A 19,753-nucleotide genomic window follows, 5' to 3' on the forward strand; every position below is an offset into this window, starting at 1 on the left:
ATTTCTTCATCCCCTTCCTAGAGCACTAATCCCATTTTTGAGGGCTTCAACCTCATAACCTAATGACCTCCATCACATTAGGGTTTAAGATTTCAACATATGAATTCTGGGGGACACGTTCATTCCATAACAGTATTGCTTTTAAGCTAACTTGAATTCAACAAAGAAGATGAAGAATTGCTCAGGTAAATGTTTCTCTACAACAAGAACATCTGAAATAATAAGTGTTCTGCACCAGGGTTTTCTCCGCTGGGCTGGTTGTGTCCTCTACTCGTGGCATGATACTTTTGAACCCTGGGAAACCGTGAGTGCTGCAGGTTTCCCTGTTCTCTGCCAAGACCATGATGGAGGTAGAGAGAAGTTTCTACACCTGAAAGATTGTACTCTGACTTTTTCCAGGGCTACTCACCATGTCATTCCACTGTCTCAGGACTGGATGATAGCAGTGAGAATTCTTAGCATTTTATACACTCACCTTCTTCCCTCAGTACAATTTCTCAGCCTCTGCTGGGGCTGTTAGCAACATGAGTGAGGGTAGTGTTTAAACATTATTCCAGGATGAACCAAAATCTAATTTTTTGTAGAGGCAGGATCCGGAAGCTGGCTTCAAATCCCCATTTTTGTATAAGACATGGCTAGAAGAGAGCGTGGTATATAGCAAGGGCCATGCACTTATTATTAAATTATATTCACTTTCAGAAGTTCATGAAATGAGGTTGTGCCCCCATTCCTTCTTTGCTGTATGATAAGAAATATTTCTTTTGCGCTTTTACACCTTTCTTTAAATTAATTTCATTACATATTGATGGAAGGGAATTTTGTGATCTGGCCTCCTTCTGCCATCTTTACTTGGAAATTCCTACAGCTGCCATCTAACAGAAGTAAGCATTTATGCTAAGCAACACGTTTCTGGAAGGATTTCATCTATTTTCTTTTATAGAATTCTGAAGTGATCACACTTTTTACATTAACTTAAAAAAGTTTTATGGGTCATTTTTCTCCTAGTCTCTCAAATAAATAGTCTCTCTACCCTAAATCTGCAGTCTCTTTCTTTTGCTCTCTGTCTGTCTCTCTTTAAATCCCATTTAGAAATTCAAATAAGGTGTTTTGAAGAAAGAAAAAAAATAACCTAACATCCTTCTAAGGGAAGAAAAACAATCTATTTTAAAGCAGGATCCAAAAAAAAAAAAAAAGTCTTGACACTTTTTTTGGTCCAGGCTCAGGCTGGGACACTCTTGGGGAGGCACTCTCAGACATTCCTTGGCTTATAGAAGTTACTGATGATGGCACTACCAGAGCCTGGGGGCATGGGAGACTCCAAATCCACTCATTTTCCTCTAGCTAGCTTCTTCCCAGGCCCCCATTCCCTCAGATTCAGGGCCTGGATTTTAGGCATGTGACCCTGGGCAAGTCAGATTTAGGCTGGCCATTCCTGGAGGAAGCTCCCAGATCCTGAAGACACTAGGGGTCTGCCTCAACAGAGCTTGGGGCAGGGGAAGCCTCCCAACTCATCCATCCATCTTGAGCCAGCCAGCTGCTCTACCCTCATCCCTTTCAACCAGGGCCTGAATACTAGGCCAGCAAGTCCCAGAGGGGCTGGAAGCTGACCTAGACTTGTGTGTTCTGAAAGGCAGGAGACTCCAACAGACCCTTGGAAGGGAAGCCTGTTTTTCTCAACCCACCCACATCCCTTAAGCTAACTGCAAGTTCTTCCCCGAACCCATCACACTCTAGGGTCTCCATGTCTGGTCTAGTAATGGTCAATCCATGTTCATAGTGACCCTCTTTATCTAGAAGGTATCCTCTGCCCTCAATCTCTGCTGTTGCCAAAAACAAAACAAAACAAAACCCCAAACCTCTATGTTTTGATTTGCTTATGGATAGAAAAATTAACATCCTCACTAAGTTAGATACCCATGTGGATTAACTAAAAAACATCCCTAAGAAATGGTGCAACCTACCAACGTGACTGATGCACTTCCAATGGCAGGTGCAGCAGGGCTGAAGAGGTCAAACCCAAACCTGGGTATGCAAACACTGTGATTATGTGAGGGTTTGGCTTCAGGGTATAAATCCTATTTATATCTTGCTTTTTTTCCAACTAAAATAGTGTGTGTGTGTGTGTGTGTGTGTGTGTGTGTGTTTTCATTACATTTTCTGACTGGTCATTGCTAGTCTGAAGGAATGCTACTGATTTTTTTTAAAGAAACTATCAAGAATGATATTAGTTATTGATTTAAAATTGATATAATATTTATCAGGTTAAGGAAATATCTTTTTATTTCTTAGTGTACCCAAATATATAAAATCTGGAATGGGTGAAGCATCTTATTGAATTTCTTCTGTTTTTTTCTTAGTGATCCAGTAGATTTCCAGATTTTAACTTCTTACATTGGAGGAATGTATGTACTTGGTTATAGTAAATTCTGTTTTCATTAAGCTGTTATACATTTATTAAGCTGTGTATATTTATTTAGAAATGAAACTCTATTTCTCTGGGATATCTAGGTACAGAGTTCTGTGGAATACCAACTGGGGACAAATTGGTCTATGGGTTTGTTTTCTTGTTCTAACTTTGCCAGCTTTACTACCAAAACTATGTTAACTATATAGAATCTAGACATGAATAAAGCTTTGTCAATATTTTGGTTTATTTATAAAATACTAAAATAACATATTTTTCATGATTATAAAACTACCACATGTTCATTACAGAAAATTGGGAAAATACCAAAAATCAGAGAACAAAAATATTTGTCACCTATATGTATTCCCAATATTAGAGATAATTGTGGTTAACATTCTAATCAATTTTAATTTATCTATATAGGTATTTATCTTAGATTTATGTATATTCAGATATTTATAAAATTGAAATTATCATGTGTATTGTGTACAGTTCTATGTCATATTCTTTTCGCCATGATTTATATTTTGGACATTTTACCATGTCATTAAATATTCTTTAAACATATTCTTTTAATAGCTGTATAACAGTTCAGCTCATTTACTGAAATTATACTTAATTATTTTCCATTTTGAAATTAGGTTATTCCAGAAATTTGCTAGTCAAAATAGTCTGGTTAAAAACATCTGTTTTACTTACATCTTGATCTGCATTCTGATTATAGGATGGATTCCTTGAAGCAGAAGTAATGAGCCAAAAGACATAGCCTTTAGAAGATTTTTGATACATAGTGCCAAATTATCCTCTAGAAATGTTTTATATATTTCAGCTCAACATCAATGTATCCATCTGGACTTCCAATGGACTGAATATCTTCTTTTCTAAACATTATGTAGTATTTCCACATGTTGACTGAAATCCGTTTTCGTATAGTTTGAAACATGTGTGGCCTAATGGGCTTTTCTCTCCTTTCTCTCCTTCCCGGAGTCCAACACATGTAGATCCTAAAATGAGAGAAAGGCATATTTTGAAATATAAGCTAGTGTATGGGGACGTTAGGAAGATTTACTATCTTAAAATCAGATTTGTAGTTGATATATCTGCTGCTCACGACTGCAGATGGCGGTGCCGGGCACAGCAATCTCTGCACACGCCCACTGCCGCCACCTTGAATTGCAGTGTCCTGTGCAGCCTCTCTGCACACGGCCCCTGGTCGCCATCTTGGATGGCACCGTCACGTGCAGCGTCTGCACACGGCCCCCGGTCGCCATCTTGGGGGCACCGTCACGTGCAGCCTCTCTGCACACGGCCCCGACCGCCATCTTGGATTGCACCGTCACGTGCAGCCTCTCTGCACACGGCCCCTGGTCGCCATCTTGGGGGCACCGTCACGTGCAGCCTCTCTGCACACGGCCCCCGGTCGCCATCTTAGATGGCACCGTCACGTGCAGCCTCTCTGCACACGCCCCCCGGTCGCCATCTTGGATGCAGTGTCGTTCGCCTCACTTCTGCACACGCCCGCCTGAGGCGAGGTGCTGGCGGCAGCCATTCCACACTAGGAACGCCGGTCGGAAAAGCCGGGTGCGAGGCCTCTGCACGGTGACCCGCTGTGAGCAAGTGAAACCGGACTAAGCACAAGGAAAAAAAAAAGGTTAGGCTTTATTTTATTACCCAGATTGTATTTTTATTGTCAGGAAATCGTTAATGGGCTTCCCTGGTGACACTTCTGGGGCAGAACATGGGTTGAAAACGGCCCGGATACTTCAAGGGGACATTTGCGAAGCTGTGCAGTGAGGTGTGATGGGGGATGCAGCCGCCGCCTCTGTCTCCCCAGAGAGGCTCTGTCCCAACGAAGTCATGGTGTGGGGCTCTGCGTTCAGACCTCGGTTTTCTTGGGAGGAGCGGGTGCCGGTGCCGGGGACGGTTACCCGTGAGCAGGCCAGTCTTTTGTTTGCCGTGTTGCTGGGCGCCTGGTAGGAGAATGAAGCGAATGGAAATTCCAGCCACACAATGATATTTTCTCTGTCTAATGTGTCCTGTTCCTGCTTCTGCTCTGCGACGGAGGCTTTGCTTCTGTCTCCCCGCAGTCCAGCTGGCTTGAAAATGAAGGTCACTCTCTCCCGCCCCTTTGCCCTCCAGCTCGCTCCCTCGGGCCGGGTCTTCGGCTCCTCCCCGTGGGCCTGGCCTTCTGCCCAAAGCGGGGATTTGTCCCGAGAGGCACCGGAGCTTACTTTGTCCTTTACTTGTCTTTTATTTCCTGGTGAGGATTTGTTTCTGTTCCCTCTTCCTTTGTCACTTTTCCAGCTTGAAATACATCCCTCACTGTCATTTTGCAATTCTCAGAACTAGAAAGAAAACCAGTAGGAAAATAGAAAAATGGCATTAGCCTGTTATTCTCATAATTATTGTTCCTTTTATAGCTGAGTCTTGAGGAAGCATCTAATTGTAAGTGGCCTTTGGGGACAGCAGTGAACAAGCATAGTTTTTGTACAGAAATGCCCTTGGTTCTTAGGAAGTTGAGGGTTTGGCACCAAGAACCATGGACACTTGCATACAATGGAAGTAACCAAGTGTCCTAATTTTTTTTTTAATTTTTATTTATTTAGTTTTGGCTGTGTTCGGGTCTTCGTTGCTGTGCTTGGGCTTTCTCTAGTTGTGCGGCGAGCAGGGGCTACTCTTTGTTGCGGAGCACGGGCTCTAGGCGCGCGGGCTTCAAGTAGAGCTTGCGGGCTCTAGAGCACAGGCTCAGTAGTTGTGGTGCACGGGCTTAGTTGCTCCGTGGCATGTGGGATCTTCCCGGACCAGGGCTCGAACCCATGTCCCCTGCATTGGCAGGCGGATTCTTAACTACTGCGCCACCAGAGAAGTCCCCCAAATGTCCTAATTTTATTGGGTAAATCCTAACTTCTTTCTGCCTTTGATCCTCCATCCGTTCTGTGAGACCCTAGGCAGGTCTCTTGAGCTCTCTTGGCTTCAGGTGAGGCTAATAAGATCTTACCTGAAGTCAGGGGCAGGACCACATCATCTCTGAAGGCCCCTCAGTGCTGAGATCTACAATTCTGTGAATACTCTTTACTCAAAGATCCCAGAAACAAAGTCACAATCCAGCAAAATTTCAGAATTCCCACTCTCCACACAGAAGTGTTCTGAGATAAGAAGAAATGCTAAAGAAATGAGATCGTATGTAAGTCAGAATACAGATCTCTAAAATAGAGACGACTGAGAAAATGCATACCAGATTTCTGTCTATTAGGCAATGGGCAAAAATTCTAATTATGCAATGAGATTATACAGAGTTTTCTGTAAGGCAATAATAAAGTCCCAAAAAATGTGACCTGGTTCAGCTAAGGCACAGACAGGAGGCATTTAGAGTCAAACACAACTGACTGACTCACTGGCATAACCAGGCTCAGAGCCGTTTGGGGTTCTTTTTGCTAATGTATAATTGAAATGGAAGAGGAGGAAGCCAAAGCCAGGGAGAAATATGAGACTCAAGATAGAACGGCTGAGACTGCATCTTAGATCCAAGCTCAAGTCTCAGAGTATGATGGACAAGGTGACAGGCAGAACTGATGGTGGCTCTTTGCTTCTAAAGGCAGAGAGGACTGAGATGCAGCAAACCCCACCTTGGCCGGGGGGAGGATTCAGGTGGAAAGGACATCTCAACTTTTGTTATTCATGAAGACTGGATGGACATGAGATCACAAACTTTACTCTCCTGTAGGGATTTCACTTTAGTACTGAAGTTAAACAAAGTGTCTTAATAGTCAGTTGGATGATTTTGTTAAATAGATGTCGGGCATTTGGATCAGAGACCGGCCCAATTCATTATTGATCACACAACCTCCCTGACCTTTGGAGATTCCGTTATCTCCTCTGAAGAATTTGGCACTACCTATGCTTCTAAATGGAATTACCTAGAATGTGTGGCTGGAAGTGGTTTTGCATGCATCTTGATGACAAAATGAAATGCATCTCTAGCTGTGCAAATCTACCTGTATTAGGTCTTATAAAGCACTTGGTTGTTGCTTTACAAGAAAATATGGGAATTTGTGAGTTTTTCTTGCTATGAACACTTGCTTCATTTATGATCAATTTATACTTCACAACTTTACTTAAGTGTTATTCTATATACAAACACTTCATTTCAATTAAACTTTTTATTGAAAGTTGAATTTCAGAGCAATATCTCTGAAGAAAATTTAACCACAATTAGGCTTCCAAATTAAATTTAAAATTCAACTGCTTGTGTTATTATCTATGTGAAAAACTCAACAAAGATGGCAAGACGATTAAGGCCTATATTTCAGATGGTTAAATTTACATATGCCCAGGCAATAGTGACTCCATCATGATTCACTCCTCTGCCTAGAAGACGGTAGGTTCTTTTGATATTGGATGCTTTAAAATGTAGAGAAAACCAACTATCATTTTATTAGAAATATAAAAGACAAAGGAATATGTAAAATGGCAACAGGTGTTGCATTTAATTGTCATTATCTCTTTAGTCTTCTTCAGTCTAGAACAGTTCTTCAGTCTTGCACATTATGATCTTGAAACTTTTGAAGACTACGGCAGGAATTTTATATATCTTCCATTTGAATTTCTCTGCTATTTCCTTGAGATTAGTTTCAGGTTGTACATTTTGTCAAGAGTATCACAGAAGTGATGCTGAGTTCTTAATTCTATTGGATGTTGCATAATTTCAACTTATCCCTTTACTAATGATATTTATGTTCATTACTTGATTAAGTTGGTGTCTGCCAAGCAGTTGAGAAGTTGTTTCATTTTTTTTTTAAAAGGAATTCCTTTATTTTTATTATTTATTTATTTATTTTTGGCTGTGTTGGGTCTTCGTTTCTGCGTGAGGGCTTTCTCTAGTTGCGGCGAGCAGGGGCCACTCTTCATCGTGGTGCAAGGGCCTCTCACTATCATGGCCTCTCTTGTTGCGGAGCACAGGCTCCAGACGCGCAGGCTCAGTAGTTGTGGCTCACGGGCCTAGTTGCTCCGCGGCATGTGGCATCTTCCCAGATCAGGGCTCGAACCCGTGTCCCCTGCATTGGCAGGCAGATTCTCAACCATTGCTGCGCCACCAGGGAAACCCGAGAAGTTGTTTCTTTAGCAAGAATCTCTCCTTTAGTTCTTTTACAATACAGTCCTCTAATGCTATTTTAGTTTAGTGCACCCTACCTTATAACCCCACAAACTCACTTTTTCCAAATGTGGTGGCAATGACATACCTAAGGCCACTGACCTGGCTTTATTTGTATTTGCACAATTTTGGTGTCATGTTAGCCTTCTTTACTTGATTATTTAGAACACTTTTCATACCTTTTTTCTTTTTCGTTTTAAAATTTATTTATTTTTGGCTGCGTTGGGTCTTCGTTGCTGCATGCGGTCTTTCTCTAGTTGAGGCGAAGGGGGCTACTCTTCATTGCAGTGCACGGGCTTCTCATTGCAGTGGCTTCTCTTGTTGTGGAGCATGGGCTCTAGGCATGCGGGCTCAGTAGTTGTGGCTCGCGGGCTCTAGAGTGCAGGCTCAGTAGTTGTGGCGCACAGGCTTAGTTGCTCCGCGGCATGTGGGATCTTCCCGGACCAGGGCTTGAACCCATGTCCCCTGCGTTGGCAGGCAGATTCTCAACCACTGTACCAGCTGGGAAGCCCTTACCTTTTTTTTTGATATGCAGTATCGCTTGTTCTCAATTTATATGTAGGAACGTTGTACCGTTGGTTTCTAATATCTCACTTTGAACATACAAATTAATGTGCAGAAAGTGTATTTCTTCAAGTTTATACAACCGTTTATAAGGAAGACTAATTAGATAAATCCTTTTATTCTATATAAAAACAAAATATATGTGTTAGAATTATTTGTCTAAATTAGGTTGTTAGGGAATCATATATAAAAGGCAATTTTGATTTTCAAAAGAGAAGAAGGACTTGACGGGAGGGTAGGAAGAAAGTGGGATGGCAAAAGCAGACGGGAGAGGAAAGCTGCGTCCACGTCCGCCATCATGAGTGGAGGCTGCACCGGGTCTGGATGCCACGTGTATGAGTGCTGGGTGGCGGATTGCCATCTCCAGTCCCTCCAACATGTGTAAACAGGGGGGTGGGTATACTCAGCTCCAGGGGCTATGTAGCAGAAAGAGCAGATGGACGGTAGCAAACTTGGGAACTCCTGCCTGTGCTCCATCCTTAATTCCTTTTGTGATGCTGTCCGTTTTCTTCTCTGGACCTCAGTTTTCATGCCTTGTGGGGAAAAAAGGGATATGTCAGGACTGTGAAATTCTGAGATGAGAAATAAGGCGCAAGAGTAACACAAGTGGAGTACAATAGAAACAGATAGTCATCAAGAAAACTTTTGCCCACTTTGGGCTCACAGTCTCTAACCCAGAGACACACCTTCCTACGTTCCACACATTCACAAAGGTCCAAGATTCCAACCACATGAGTGCTCAAAGACTGCTTTCCTCCCCACCCCCACCCAAGGAACTTTCCATCTGTCCTCTCATGCTTGACACCTGTTAAGCTAAATTTGCCATATTGCTGAAACTCTTAGAGGTAAAATCTCCCTCTTTTGTGCTGCTCTTCCCACTCAGAATGTGCTTAGAAGGAGATTCATTGTCAGAGAAGTGATGAAGAGACAGATAAACAGCCTGCAGTTTTAAAAAGTAGGAAAAGAGAGTTATTATCCATAAAAGCCTCTTGTTCCTGCCGGGCTTCACTGGAGGCCCAAGGAGGGCATTCTCTTTGGAGACGCTTCTGATTCAACAAGATTTATAGACACAGCTCTTGGGGCTCCTATGCTTAAGAAACTCATAAAGCTGGGTGCAAAGAAATTACAAAACTATTAAAAAATATTTTAATCTTATTAAAATGTGATTTTTCTTCTTTTAAAGGATCAAGTCTGACATAGCTTTCTCACTGAAGTGCTGTCAGAGACATTCTGCACAGCTGGAGGTGGCGAGTTCCAACAGGGTTTTGAAAATGATCACCAAGGGGCTTTCAGGTAAAGGAGCGTACAGGAGAAGGAGGAAGGTTGTTTTGCATTAAAATACATACATACATACATACATACATACAATTAAAAAGCTGAGATGCCTTCTAGGAATGGAAAGTATTAGTCATGGGCGTGGGCTCTCCAGTGGCATTAGGAACACTGTGCTTTTACCTGCCCACAGAACTTCTCTGTTTCAGGGGATCGGGCAAGCAGAAAATATTTCCTTTAGTCATACTAACACAAAATCAAACCTGTTCTTTCAGTGAACTTCAAATACCAACAAGACAAATAGATGACTGTATTGGCAGAGGAAGGAAAGCAGTTTAAAAAGGCTGTCTAAAGAGATTATAATTAACAGCTTCCCTAATTATCCATGTGGCTCACCATGTTCCGTGGATGGTCTTTCACCTTAGAGCAAATTTGGGGCTCAGTTTAGGGACTAGGGGTGAGGGAAGGTTGATATCTTTAAATTTCAAAGATTATTTAAATGCCTCCTTCTGTGGTAGGAGACGGTAAGAATATCTAAAGGAAAAATAAAGGTGTGGACCCAAAATTAAAGCCGAAAGTGAAATATTTCCATTAAGAATTTAAACAGATAGGCAGAAAGATAAAAATAAACCTCCCATCATTACAAGATCCAAAGAAAGCTACTCTTAACCTTAAATATTTCCTTCCTTTTCCTATTTTTAAAAACATAGTTGCAAATTGGGTTTAATTAATTAATTAAATCTTTCAACAATTATTAAAACTTTTTTTTTGAAATAATTGTAGATTCACAGGAAGTTGTAAAAAGATGTACAGAGCGTTTCTGTGTACCCTTCACCTAGTTTTCCCTAATGGTAACATCTTGTGTAATTATAGTACAGTATCACAGCCAGGAAACAGACATCGGTACAATCCACAGAGCTTGTTCAGATTTCACCAGTTTTATATTCACTTATTTGTGTGTATGTACAGTATAAATAGTTCTGTGCTGTTTTTATCACGTGTGTACATTTGTGTAACCACCACAATCAAGGTACAGAACTGTTCCATCACCACAAAGCTTCCTCATGCCACCCCTTTACAGCCACATGCACCCTAACAACATACAATTTTAATTTTTGCACAGTTTCACTGTTATGGCCCTAGAAAAATATTATTGAACAAGCAAAAGTCCCTGCTCTATTGAGAAGAGACAGAAAATAAACAATTTTAAAAAATGAATACAGGCATATCTTGGGAATATTGCATGTTCAGTTCCAGACCACCACAATAAAGTGAACATTGAAATAAAGGGAGTCACATGAACTTTTTGGTTTCCAGTGCACATAAAAGTTAATGTTTACCCTATACTGTAGTCTATTAAGTGTGCAATAGCACTATGTCTAAAAAAATTACATACCTTAATTAAAAAATACTTTATTGCTTAAAAAATGCTAATCATCATCTGAGTCTTCAGGGAGTCATAATCTTTTTGCAATAGTAACATCAAAGATCACTGATCACAGATCCCCATAACAAATATAGTAATAATGAAAAATTTTGAAATACTGCAAGAATTAGCAAGATGTGACACAGAGACACCAAGTGAACAATTGCTGTTGGAAAAATGGCGCCGATAGATTTGCTTGATGCAGGGTTGCCACCAAAATTTAAATTTGTAAAAAATGCAGTAACTGGGAAGCTCAGTAAAATGAGGTATTCCTGTAGAAAAAAAAAGTCAAAAGGCTTTTAGGACTGGAAAGAACTAGTCATGGGTGTTTTCATGATTTTAGGAAAGGCATACCTCTATGAATCTAAGAAGCTGTATTCTGGGTTTCAGGTGGATGAGACAAAAAGATTGAGGAGATTGACAGCAGGAAATACTGAAGATTTTTCCAGATAATGAAGGTAGATAGAAAAACAAACTAAATATATCTTTTCAATTAGCTCTCAATGCTTAAGCTAGGAAATTGACTCTGGCAGGGACAGAAGGCAGGCATTGAAAACTATCAGAGAGGCAATTGCTGACATAGCTTGAAGTAATTTTCCTGATTATCTGTGGTGAATCATCCTTTTATAGGGCAAAGCTGTCCTGTTGGTGCATTCAGGTCACGGCAAGACAGTGAACTGAGATTGGTGCCTTGAAGTTTCAAGGGTTAATCTTTGAGACATTTCTTTGAGGGTCTCCTCCCTGTGGTTATAGCCTGGGCCCAAGCTTTTTAAAGAAAAATCAGATGGACAAACAAAAAAGGAAACTTGCTCTTTTTCTTTCTTCTCTATGGCATTTTAACAGATAATTGGAAAGAAGAAAAAACCCAGTCATTATACCACTCCTGTTATTCACCAAGTTTCCACATATATCATCATCATCCAGTATTCATAGTTGCAAGCAATAGATGTAAACTTTGGCTAATTAAAGCAGAAAACACATTTATTAAGGGGTACAAAATAGCTCACATAGTCTCTGAGAATCAGGCTTGGAGTTGACCAGTGTCATGCAAAACGGTCAAAAATCATTCTGCAGAACTGATTCCATGAGGACACCACCCCAAAAGTCTTTCGTGGGTCTGGACAGTGTAGTGTGTGCTGGACTTGCTACAGCTTCTACTGCCAGCCTTATGACATTTAATTCTGGGCAGTTCCTCCCTCTACCATTACTGGTCTTTGTGCCAAATTCTGGCACGAAAGCACCTGAGCGACAGAGCTTGGGTCACACCTGTGCCCTGGCTGCAAGGGATGTTGAGAACATTCTAGCCTCTGATGAGGGAGGATACCCCAACCATAGAGGGAATATTCAGATGCGGGTTAAAAAACATATTTCCTTCTTACAACCTAACAACTCCTCCCCTGTAAAAAGCTCTCGTCTACCACAATGCACAGCTCAAGTGCGCTAGCTGACTTCTCCAGTGGTGTCAAAGACTCATCCATCTCTGAGACCAGAATTCCTGGATGGACCCTACTCCTTCTCTAGAATGTGAAAATCCTCTCTGGATATTCTGTAATTGGTGGGATAATGTGAAAAATGCAGCACCATGAGCACACCCTATATGTAAGAGGGGGAAAGGAGATGAAAGAAGAAAACAAGTCAAATATACAAATGCACACAGGACACATCAAGGAAGAAAATGTGTGAAGATGGTAAATCCTTATTTCTGTGACTGGGATTGAGGTCACAGTATTTGTGACTTTTGTCCACCATCTGTCCCATGATATCTTTACCCTTACCCAGCTTCACTGCTTGTTTCACTTCACCCAGAGAGTCAACGAATGTTCATTCTGAGAAAACAGAAATGTTGAGAGTGGGCATTACCTATGTAGAAACATAATATCGTGTACCACAGAGTCTATCTGTTGACTTCTGTTTTTCTCTTTTTCATTTTGTAGACATTATGTTTTTTCAGGGCGGTATTTTCTCAGCCGGTGCCAATAAATTAAATTCCTCCTGGCCACCTGGAGGCTACAGGCATTCCTAATTAGTAGCTGCTTATGAAAGACATTCTGGGCCTGTAGGCGAGAGGAGAGAGAGCGAGCTGTCAATACAGGAGCAACGTAAGAGGAAATTCTAAACAATAAAACCATTAAGAAAAAACTTGTTTTTTAAAGTTGGACGCTAAAAATGTTTGAGAATAAAAATCAGATTCAGAATTTAATAACCATAAAGGCATCCTTGAAGGTTGTCTGCAAAGCAAGCCCTTTGGGGATATTTGGGTTTCAAAAGTTGACTTGTTTCTCTTGTGGAATTTTACATTTAACATCCACAAGCCTTTAGGATAACTAATCACCATGGACAGTGATACTTTAACGTGTGTAATTTTAGAACATCTATGAACAGTTATGTCTTTTTGTTAATCAAAAATACCATGATTCTTCTGTTTTCTCTATGCATATGAAGGTAAATGAAGGATTTTGGCAGATTCCTAATCTTAAAAGGATGCATTTGAGTGATTGTTGATATGACAGGTGTTATAGTGAGAAATGTCACTGTTCTTCTGCCTCTGGAATAAACAGCGCTATATGCTGGTCATAGATTAGAGCAGTTTCTCAACCTTGGCAGTATTGATGTTTGGGCTGTATAGTAGTGTGTTGTGCGGGGTTGTCCTGTCCATTGAAGGGTGTTTAGTAGCATCCTTGGCTTCTACCCATTAGACAACCAAACATTCCCTTGGGGTTTGGGGTGGGGAGCAAAATCGCCCCCAGTTGAGAGCCACTGGATTACAGTGTATACAACCAAAAACCCTCACAAAACATTGTTTCCCAGCTGGAAATATCCTAATTTTTCAATAGACTCTTCTACCTGGGTAATGGGCTACATGGTGAAAGTTTTGAATCTCTTAAGCATTAGACCATTTCCTTATTTATTTTTCTGAAGAATACAAGTAAAATTATGAGTTTTGAGTTCTTATGAGCCGTGGTTGGAAGCACTTTTCACTGTTAACTCATTTAGTACATTGCCTTTTGGGGAAAGCACCTTTATTATCCCTACTTTATAGAAGAGGCACCTGAGGCCCAGAGAGGTTAAGAAACGTCCTTAACGCCACACTGCTAGTAGGGGATAGAGCCAAGATATTGAAAATTGATTTTTAGAACATATTATTTTCTTTTGAATTACTTGGGGCTGACAAAATTTTCTGATAGTACAAAAGGGTATATTATAAAACATAAATCCCCTCTACACATTCACTGTAGTCTTCTTCCAAAGCAAACACAGTTTGTATATATGTATGTATGTATGTATATACAAATAGCCCTTCTAACACAATTTGTACACATACAAACTGCTTTATATCTTACTTTTTTTTACTCTTCAACATATCTTGGAATCCATTTTATGTCATTAATATATAAGGAGTTACTCATTATTTTTACATTAAAATGATTGGCTCTTGATAGGATTAAAGAAATTTTTAATACAAAATTTAAAAAAATCTATGAAAGAGAAGGAATAGTAATGAGTCTCCGTGTTTATATGTGTACAACACTCAGCTTCAACAATGATCAAATCATGGCCAATCTTGTTTTATATATAACACCACCATTTTTCCTTCCTTCAGTTATTCTGAAGCACTATTTCATTATGTACCTCTAAAAGATAGAGACTTGTTAAATTTATTACCAAAATACTATTATTACACTTAATAAAATTTAGCAATAGTTCCTTAAATCATTAATTATCCATTAAACGTTCATATGACTACTTTTCTCCCACTTGCATCCTAACTTTTAAAAATATTCTTTGTACTATTTAGGTATTAGATCAGGGATACACCAAATTAAAAGCAAACTATATTAGAAGCACACTGAATCTCCAATCTGGATCTGACTCTGCGATGGTCTGGTCTGTAGAGGGTGAAGACCACATGCTGCTCCTGTGTCCTTCACATGAGATAACACTGAGTAGACTCTGCTTTAGACTCTGTATTATATAGTCGTCTGTGAAAACTTTCTAAAAATGAGTTTAATGTTTATCCTCAATTTTATCATTTTAGCACTTTTCATGTCTTTGTGTGTATCCAGATTTCTGTCTGGTATTATGTTCCCTTTGACAAATTTCCAAGAACTTTTTTGTAGTGTGGGTTTTCTAGCAATAAGTTCTGTTTTTGTTTTTTCTGATGAACTCCTATTTCTTCTTGATCTTTGAAAGATATTTTATCTGAAATTTGGGTTGACAGCTTTTCTTTTTTCGTCAACACTTCACAATTGTCACTCCATTGCCTTCCAGCCTACATAGTTTTGATGGGGGTAGAGTTTTCTTTTCTCTTGTTCTGATTCTCAGTCTTAGGCTCATCCTTTGTTCCCGAGTCTCAGGCAAGGGCCTTCTGCAGAGCTCCCGTTGGGGTTGTGTTAGAGATGACCAAGTAGGGTGCCAGGATTTTCCTCCATGCCAGCCAGCAGTGAGCCACCTCTCCACCTGGGCATCAGTGGAAACTATGTGGAGAGCCTAGACTTTCTCCCCTACCTGGCTGTAGTGAGGTACCCCCCTCCTTTTAATCTTCTCATTGTTAAGAAAATTGAATTCATAATGTAAAAACTCCCCCCAAATAACTCTCCAGGCCCATATGGTTTTACTGGAAAATTCTACCAGACAGAGAAGAATTAACACGAATTCTGCCTGATATTTTCCAGAATTAGAAGAAAGAAGCGCTTCCAAATTCATTTTATGAAGCTAGTATTATCCTGATACCAAAATCATAAAAAGATGACACATAAAACTACAAACCAATATATCTCTTGAAAATAGATGTAAACATTCTCAACAATGTATTGGCAAATAGCATACATCAATATATAAAAAGAAATATACAGCATAGTGGAGTTTATTTCAGGAATGCAAGTCTGGTTCAACATTTGAAAATAAGTTGATGTATAGACAATATTTATAGACTAAGAAAGAAAAATTACATAATCATCAACTAATGCAGGAAAACATTTGATGAAACTCAACATATATTCATAATAGAAATCCTCAAAAAATAGGAATAGAGGGGAACTTCCTCAACTTGACAAACAGCATTTACAAAAAACCCACAGCTAACACTGTACTAAATAACAAATGAATGATTTCCCCCTAAGATCAGGAATAGGGTGGTAATATCTGCTCTCAACATTCTTATTCAACATAGTGCTAGGCATTCTAGCCATGCAGTAAAGTAAGAAAGAAAATGAAGACATGTAGATTGGAAAAGATGAAATAAAACTGTCCCTACTAGACAGTTTCTATTGTCTACACAGAAAATCCCAAGAAATCTATGAAAATCTTCTACAGTAAGTGAATTCATCAAGGCCACAGGATATAAGATAAGCAAAAATCCATTGTATTTGTATATACTAACAATAAATATGTGAGCACTGAAATTAAAAATACAATACCAATTACAAGAGCTCAAAAATGAAATAATTTTATGTAAATCTGGCAAAATATACAGAATTTATATGCTTAAAACTACATATTGCAAATAAAAGAAATAAAAATGACTTAAATAAATGGAGAGATACTATGTTCACAGATTGGAAGACTCAGTAAAGGTTTGAATTCTCCACAAATTTATATATAGGCTTAACACAATTCCTATCAAAAGCCCAACAAGTTTTTTTTGTACGTATACAGCAGACTGTTTTAAAATTTATATAGAAGGGCAAAGGAAGTAGAACAGTGAAACAATTTTGAAAAAGGAATATAAAATTAGGGGGTAATCAATCTATCCAGTTTTAAGGTTTATTATATATCGACAGTAATAAAGACTATGTGGTATCCCATCTATGTGGGATAGATGCATAGATCAGTGGAACACAATAGGGGACCCAGAAATAAATACATGTATGTACCCTACTAATTTTTGACAACGGTCCAAAGCAATTTAATGGAGAAAGATAGACTTTACAACAAATGGTACTGGAGCAATTGGCCATCCATCCATAGGCAAAAGAAAAAAAAGCAGCTCCATAGGTCTTACAGCTTATTAAAAAAATTAACCTAAATGGGCCATGGACTTAAATGTAAAGCTATAAATTTATAAATTGCAAGATATTACCATTGGGGGAAACTAGAAAAGGGTACAAGTGATACTTCTGTATTATTTAATACAACATCATGTAAATCCACAATGATTTTAAAATACAAAATTTAATTTAAAAAATAGTTTGAATCACTTCACAATGTATACATATATCAAATAATTGCTTTGTGCACATCAAATATTTTACAACTTTATTTGTTAATTATACATCAGTAAACCTGAAAAAATGTTTAAAGAGGTGTAGAAGTTTCACCCTTCTGTGTTAAGGATTTTGGGTGACCTTATTGCTTTTCCATTTTTTTTTTTCAGTAGTTGCTGAAACTCCCTTTATCAACTTTCTGTAGAGCTGGATTTTAAAATCTATTTAATGCTGATGTCTATTTTCTGAGCTCGTAGTACTATGAGAAATGTACTAGGATGTCCATTATACTCCCAATGCTCACAGAAGCCCATGAGACTACACGTACCTCAGGGGACTGAGGTACATCTTTCCTGTCTCTAGAAGAAGAAATAAGGGCATCTGGATCCAAAAGGGGAGAAATGGTATTTACACTAGAATTAGATGCAGCCCTGTCACCTCTCCCTAGATTGGTACATTGAAGGCTAAAGTTTGATTTGGGTTATAGGAGAACGTACTAAAGCCTCAGTAAGCTGCTTCTCTTTTTAGAGTGACTTAAGGCTATAATGAAGATGTTGGTGGGAGAAGGATGGAGAACAGCCTTCCACAGGGAGAAGGGCAGCGTGGAGTCCCTGCTCTTGTGAATTGGGAATGGGGGCAGCAATTAACATTCTAATGCACGGGGCTCCTGAGGGGAATCTGTTGGCCCTACGTTGCCAGTGCAACTGCTGCCAAAGCTCATTAGGTCTGTGTTGGAGCTGTTTTTGGAGCTCTTGTCAACTTCCTCCCAGTAGTGTTCCTCACAATCACAATTAGTCCCAGATGACTTATGAGCCTGGAGCCCAAGGAATTTGGGGGTTTCTATTCTATATGGTCCATCCCTTTGTTGGAAGGGAAAACTCTTTAGATCCACTTAGACATAGATGGTAACAGAGATGTTTATTTTGTTAGACACTGATTAATATTTGAGAGGCATCAACAGCATGTGGGAGTGTGAAATTATGTGACTTACTAGGGACTTTGGATTGGGGATATGAAACATGACTGGTGAAATCTTCTTATTCTAAGTATCATAGCAAATTATATAGTAAAATAATTCTGCTTTGCAGAAAGCATGAGGCTTGGGTATAATATTTTTCAACAGACTTCTCCCAGGTTTAGTACTGATATAAAGAGACAAAGACACTAAAGGAAGAAGCCCAGAATTATAAAATCTTTAGTTAGGTATTAGTATTAACTAGCAGGTGGTAGGAATATTAACATATTACATTTTCAGACAGGAAAAGATAAATTATTAATTGCTTTAAACCTCCTGCCACAATTATTTCTGAAGGGTTTGGTACACATGATATTATGCTTTTCCTTTTAATAACAGATAAATTAAGATGTAAGGCAATTAATGGCTTATGCAGAGACCTTCAGCACTTAGGGAGTGAATTGGAGTTAGGATCTATGTCTCCTAACTCTCATCCCAGGGTTGGTTCCTCTAGAATTGGCTGTAGGGACTGCACTGTGGAGACTTGCCAGACAGAGGGAATTTTACTGCAAAAGAAAACCCTAGTCTTAGCAACAGGGGACAAGAAATATAAAGAAGGTGAGAATTCACAGTATGAAACCATAGTAAAATATGTCACCAAAAGTGAATGTTAGGTTGCACATGTTTGAGAAACTGAGTTTAAAAAATTGGACTTGATTAAGTAAAAATTCAGGTAATCATATCAAGCTAAAGAGGTTAACAAGACCCCAAAGAGAAAAAAAAATTAATTGTTCTTTCAGCATGTCAAACCCATGTTTGAGATATCAGCCACCCAAAGGGCCCTGGGCTCTCTGTTTCCGTACATGAGGATGATGCAAATACTACTTCTCAAGATGGATACACTCAGTGTCTACATCAACCAACTCTTGAGTCACGAGTCAGAGAACTCTTTCTTTAACTGAAAGTGCCATTGCTATGGACAGTTCAGCTTTATAAAGGTATGACTCATTTCTTTTGATCAGCATGAAAGAAACATATCTGCAGGTATATAAATATGTGGGACCCACAGTTATGTGTTCTGCTTCTTTATTCAGGGCTTTCACTTGTCCCATCCAAGACTGTTTAGAATCCCAATACAGAGGTCAAATAGGTTTAAGCTTAAATGGACACATTTTCTTTATTTAAACAAAATCATAACTGACTAAATTGAACTAATTAGTTGTATTACGTTATATAAAATATGTTGTATTAGGAATATGAAAACTTATTTTCAGTTTTCATTTCTTTGTCATAGAAGGCATTTTGGTTCTATTTGTTGTATTAATAACTGGAATAATGGGAGAAGGTACATGGAGGTACTTTTAACTAGGTTCAGCAAAGGTTATATTTTAACCGTGAGGAGTTGGTCTTTGCTCTCCAAACCTCATGCCTGATTTTTCCTATAATTTCTGTGTCATTCCTCATCCCTCCGTCATTTGTAAGGGTCTCAGTTTTTTTGTTTTTTTAATTAATTTATTTTTGGCTGCATTGTGTCTTCGTTGCTGTGCATAGGCTTTCTCTAGTTGTGGCGAATGGGGGCTACTCTTCGGTGTGGTGCACAGGCTTCTCATTGCGGTGGCTTCTCTTGTTGTGGAGCATGGGCTCTAGGTACGAGGGCTTCAGTAGTTGTGCTGTGCGGGCTTCAGTAGTTGTGGCACACGGGCTTAGTTGCTCCACGGCATATGAGATCTTCCCAGACCAGGGCTCGAACCCATGTCCCCTGCTTTGGCAGGCA

General features: G+C 39.4%; 1 pseudogene across 1 annotated transcript in view; it reads right to left on the minus strand.

Moving 5' to 3' along the window:
- LOC309666436 (olfactory receptor 2F1-like) overlaps positions 1 to 19,753 on the minus strand; it is a 617,177-nt pseudogene that overhangs the window by 182,002 nt on the left and 415,422 nt on the right. The gene's annotated exons all lie outside the window — the stretch shown is intronic.

The sequence above is a fragment of the Balaenoptera physalus genome, assembly GCF_965194825.1.
Source record: "Balaenoptera physalus genome assembly, chromosome: 8".
Classification (NCBI taxonomy): domain Eukaryota; kingdom Metazoa; phylum Chordata; class Mammalia; order Artiodactyla; family Balaenopteridae; genus Balaenoptera; species Balaenoptera physalus.